The sequence below is a fragment of the Elephantulus edwardii genome, unplaced genomic scaffold, assembly GCF_000299155.1.
Source record: "Elephantulus edwardii isolate Elephantulus edwardi_28Jun2011 unplaced genomic scaffold, EleEdw1.0 scaffold00009, whole genome shotgun sequence".
NCBI classification, from domain to species: domain Eukaryota; kingdom Metazoa; phylum Chordata; class Mammalia; order Macroscelidea; family Macroscelididae; genus Elephantulus; species Elephantulus edwardii.
Window position 1 is genome coordinate 23,241,648 of NW_006399759.1, and position 5,105 is coordinate 23,246,752.

A 5,105-nucleotide genomic window follows, 5' to 3' on the forward strand; every position below is an offset into this window, starting at 1 on the left:
ACAGGTCTTCATCTAAAATAGGGAGAACACTTATTCCACTGAATAACAGTGTAAATGAACAAAATAACATGTATGTAAAACATTCTGCAGAGTCCATCTACACAGAGAGATGGGATTGTTCATTAGAGTTTATGGACAGCTCATCTCATTCAGAAGAAGGGCCAGAAGATCTATTCCTGAAAGGCCACAGGCATGGAAACCTTATGGAGCAGTTCTACCGAGTATACACACACAGGGCTGCCCGGAATCAGAATTGATACAAAGGTTTGGCTTTTCACCTGTTTGCTAATCACACAGCTTTGGCATATGTCTGTCCGAATCTCAAAAAACCAAAACACTCCTTCCTCTTTCCTATCTTCTCTGCTGGAGTAACTATGGGGAGTTATGCAATGCCTTAGGGAAAAGTAAAGCGTACGAAAAGTGAAAAGTACTAAGATCACTGAGTCGAGGGGGATAAAATGTCCTTTTGCCCCTGAAATTGTTTTCAGATGTGGCCAGCAATTGTCATTTACCTATAAACGGAAACAATGTAAGATGGGATATATTTCCTTCTAAAAACGAGAGGTCTCCGCTGTTGGCGGTGATGTTTTCAGTGCCATTGAGTCAAGTCTGACTCACGATGACCCTATGAACAACAGATCTAAACTCTATCTTATCTAGCACTCTGCTCATCATCTCTGACATACACGAGCCCATGGACTCAAATATGCAGGGACTGCCCAAAGAACAATTAGATAGGTCTTGGAGAAAGTGTAAACAGTGTTTCTTGGAGGCAAAGATGACAAAGCTTTGTCTCACATGCTATTAGGAGAAGTTATCCCTGAGGAGATACATCATGCTTGGAAAGGTTGGGAGGTTGGAGAAAGAGAGGAAGACTTTCTCAACCAAATGGAATAACTCAGTAACTGCTGCAACAGGCTTGAATATATTAGACTGTGTAGTTTTGAGAAAGAAGACATCAGATTAAAGTGTCCAGTGGAAACATAGCATTGGTCTAGAGCTGAGCTCATGAGCAGGCCAGGTGCACAGAGAGGTTTCAATATTCTTCCCCACCCCACATTAGCCAAAAGGAATGTATATGAATACTGAAAGGTTGGTTGTTTTTTGGGTTTTTTTTTTTCTTAAGCTAAAGTAGCTCTAGTGGTGCAATGCTAAGTTCTTAGCTGCTAATAGAAAGGTTTGTAATGCAAACTTATCCACTCTTAGCCAGCATTTGGCCCATTTGTGTCCTTTTTGATTAATGAGATGCATATTTATTGTGCATCAACAGTATATGAGGAACTAGTTAAGGCTCTGGGAATACACAACAGAATTAGACAAGAATTGTTCATGCTAAGAGCTTTGTTTAAATGCAAATAAAGTCCTAGAAAGACTCAAGAGCTTTTGTTACTCACATATTATTTATTCTTATAAAAATAATAATGATAGCCACCTGGTTTTGCATATTCATTCCCCAGCTCTTTTCTAGATATGCTATGTGCATCGTATCACTTAATGTTTATGATAAATATGCAAAATAGACTTCACAGGTCTCTATTCTCGGCTAGGAAACCAAGGTCATGACAATGTTGGGATTTTAATTGAGGTCTGTGGGACACTACAGCTGTAATTTTCCTTTAACTATGATTTGGCAGCCAACCACCTTTATTGATTGGAGAAATGATGAAGTGTCATTACTTTATAATCCGTTTCTTTTTGGTAGACTGTACTTCTAAATGATTATGTGCTTTAACAAGTATATTCTTATAATAACAGATGTAAAAACGGGAGTTCATACATGCTGGGTCTTCAGTGCCATGTACACATTTCCTACACCTGGAACAGAGACCTTCTAAATATTAATCCTCCAATAGAAGACAAATCAGGCCCAGCTTTTCTTCTTTTCCATCAAGAGTGCCAAATTCCGGGCATTCAAGCATGTGAAACCGTGCATGTGTGCATATGGGCCATTTTGTTTGATCTCTTGTTTCAAAGAGAAAAAAGAAACAAATCAAGTAAGGAAGTATTGTGATTGGTTAAAATACTATAATTTTAATTTTCATGTAATACCTAGTCAGCCTCCAATCGGTCTCTATGATCTTAGACCATGAGCTTCTTCAAGACAGAGATTTTACTGAAATATCATTGCAGCTAAACTCTGGCCCACATGCCAGAAGCACAAGAGTTATTTGCTATATATAAATGAAAACAAAAAATCCCATTCTTCTGGAATGCCAAAGTGGGGCTCGAGGCCTGGCACGAGCCATAACTTTGAGCACATGAAGTGTATCCTTTTTTCCCCTCCTGGGAGCTTCTATTTAGTTTCATTAAAGAAAACTTTTCTTTCAAGAAAAAAAAATAATCTAAGTTGTATGTAAGCTAAAATATAAGTGAGTGGATTCTGTTTTAAAGAAGCCAATAATAGTCCCTGAGAATCTTTTCAGCATACATGACTCTGGGAGATCCATAGATGAATGAGACAGTGTGTGAGTGAATGAGAATCTAGACTCGTGTGGAGACCACTATTATGATGAAGATGTGCAAGAGAATGATGATGGTAGTAGGATTAGTGGTTTTAGTCAAGGAAAAACCTTCTACACCAAAAAAACCCTGTATAAACTGGGCTTTGGGACGGCACCGTAGACTTGGCTCTGTTTCAAATGGGAGGAACAGAAATGATGACATTTCAGGAAGTTGCAGGAACTTTTTATCAAAAGAGTTTTCTCAGAGCTTCCATAAGGTAGGCAGTCATACATTCATAAAGTCTATAATAAGTATTACTGTCTGGTTTAGAGCTATTTTCCTCAAGGTAATGAATGTTATGACCCCATAGGCCTACTGCATGATAGAGCACAATCTGGCTGCTCAGCATTGAACCTTGGTTCAAAAAAGTACTTCCTGTGCTAGGGATGCTCAGAAATCTGCTCTGAGTCGAAGGCGTAGTCAGAGCTACACACAGTTATCCCTTCAGTGGAATTTGAAAGGTGAAAATGTCTAACAGTAAGCTTAATCTTGTTTATTCACAGAATTAAGTATGACCTAAATATTTAACATTTTATTTGCAGAGTTTTAATTCCAAGGTTATGCCTTTTTGTTTGGGGGCTTTTTAGTGTGATTTGAATTAAAGTACATAGCAAATTGGGTTTTCATTCACCCATTCATACACATTTGTATCATTTTATAACATTATTTACAATTTTCTTTCCCCATTTCCTCTCTGAAATTCTCATTTCCATCCATCTTTCTATCCTGATTTCCTTTCTGTCTTCAGGGTTTTTAATCCTTGGGAAAATGCCACCCTTTTGACATTATATGGTTGATTGCTCTATAGCGTGAGCGCCTCTCTGGTGCTACTGGGCACTTTCTATGACAAGGCGGCGCCATCAAGTTCCTTTAGTCTCAGGACTAGGAAGTAAGGGTTCACTTGATCTACTAGATTTTTTAACTAATTGCTTCCATGCATGTCTGCTTCTCTTCTCTCTTCTTTGTTCAGGGCAAGTAGACACCAATTGATAACACCTGAGATTGCTACCCACAAACTTTTAAGACATCTATCACTACTCACCAAAGAAGGATATAGAGCTTTGTCTTTGTATTTTGTCACACACATTGGCCTTGATGTCTCCCAAAGGTGTGGTTATAAATTCCCAGAAGAGACAACTTATTCCCTCAGGTTCTTTGTGATTAAGAAGTTTACAACATAGTCCCCTGTAGAATCCACTATACATGGAGGTATTTACTGTTAATATGAATGTAGAAATTTCAAGTGCCAAACCACTCTATCATCATGGAGGGGAGTACTTTTCACTTATTCATATATTTTCATCTTGCCTATCGATTGTGGATTGTATTTCTTGTGTTCCTCTCTATATCTGTCCTTTCTTTATGAGTTTGATGTTGATAATTCCAAAGTTATGTTTTCAATGTTAAGAAAAATTGTGTACAAATGTTAAAGTAGTATCAACTAGGAAAAAAACCCCATATTTACAAAAGAGGAAAATGAAACTTTTCATAAACAATGGCATATAATTTTTATTCTTTTACTTAAACTTTGCTTTTCGAAAAGTGCAAGATATTCCTTTTGTTCAAAGAAAAGGCAAAGGTCCAGATCACAATGAAGTTAAATTACAAATGGAAGTATGAAGCAAAGACTTAAAGGGTCAAGTATTCAGTCAATTGCCTTGAATAACACTAGCAGTATTCTTCAGTCCTAGTTTTTACTGAGTAGAATCATCAAATGAGTTTGGGAAACCAGGAAAAAAAAATTCTGAAAAGCAAGAGGTAATCATGATTTTTTTTTTAAAAATTAAAAGAGAAACATTCTTTACTCATATCTAGTCCTAGACAACTGTGAAACTAGAATATTCTCACTGTCATAATGAGCCAGTCTCAGTCACTACGATAATAATCAGTGGTGTCCAAGCTAGATTCAAATTGAAAGAAATTACTCTTTTCCCAGTTATGTAACATAGGCACCTAATGACTATAATTCAGAGAAGCTAGCAGGAATACTGTTTGGATTGTTAGGTCTCTCGTTATAGAATTTCCCTGCAAGTTTCCTTTGCACCTTTATCACTTTCCAGACATATAGCAAAAATCTGTGTACTCTTTATCAGCAATCTTTGGTTGGAATTTATGACCTGGTATCCACAAAATTAGAAGAAGCTGTTCACTTTACATTTCCTAAATAAGCAGACATAGTAATACAAGAACATTATCGTCCTTGCTTTGTTATGAGTCCTTGCAGTGTTCGGCATTCAAACACCCTTGTTGTAAACAAAACATCCTTTAGTGTCCTTAATGGTTACAGATGTACCCAGTGTAAGAGATGGTCTTTCAGTTATGCTTTCTTCTATATTTTCTAATTATGAATTAATTTAACTTCTCAATTAAAATGAAAAGCTCTTTGAGAATGGTAAATGCTGCTTTATTAAAAACTAACAATAATAGTGCTCATCACTGAATGTTAATGATATTCTAAGGTTTGGCTAGGTTTTAAGAGATAGCATCTCTGGGCTATAATTTAATATTTAACAAATGAGAATACCAAAAAGGCTCAGAGAAATGAAATTATTTGAGTATTGCCACATAAACATTGTTGTTGTTATGTGCTGTCGAGTCGTTTG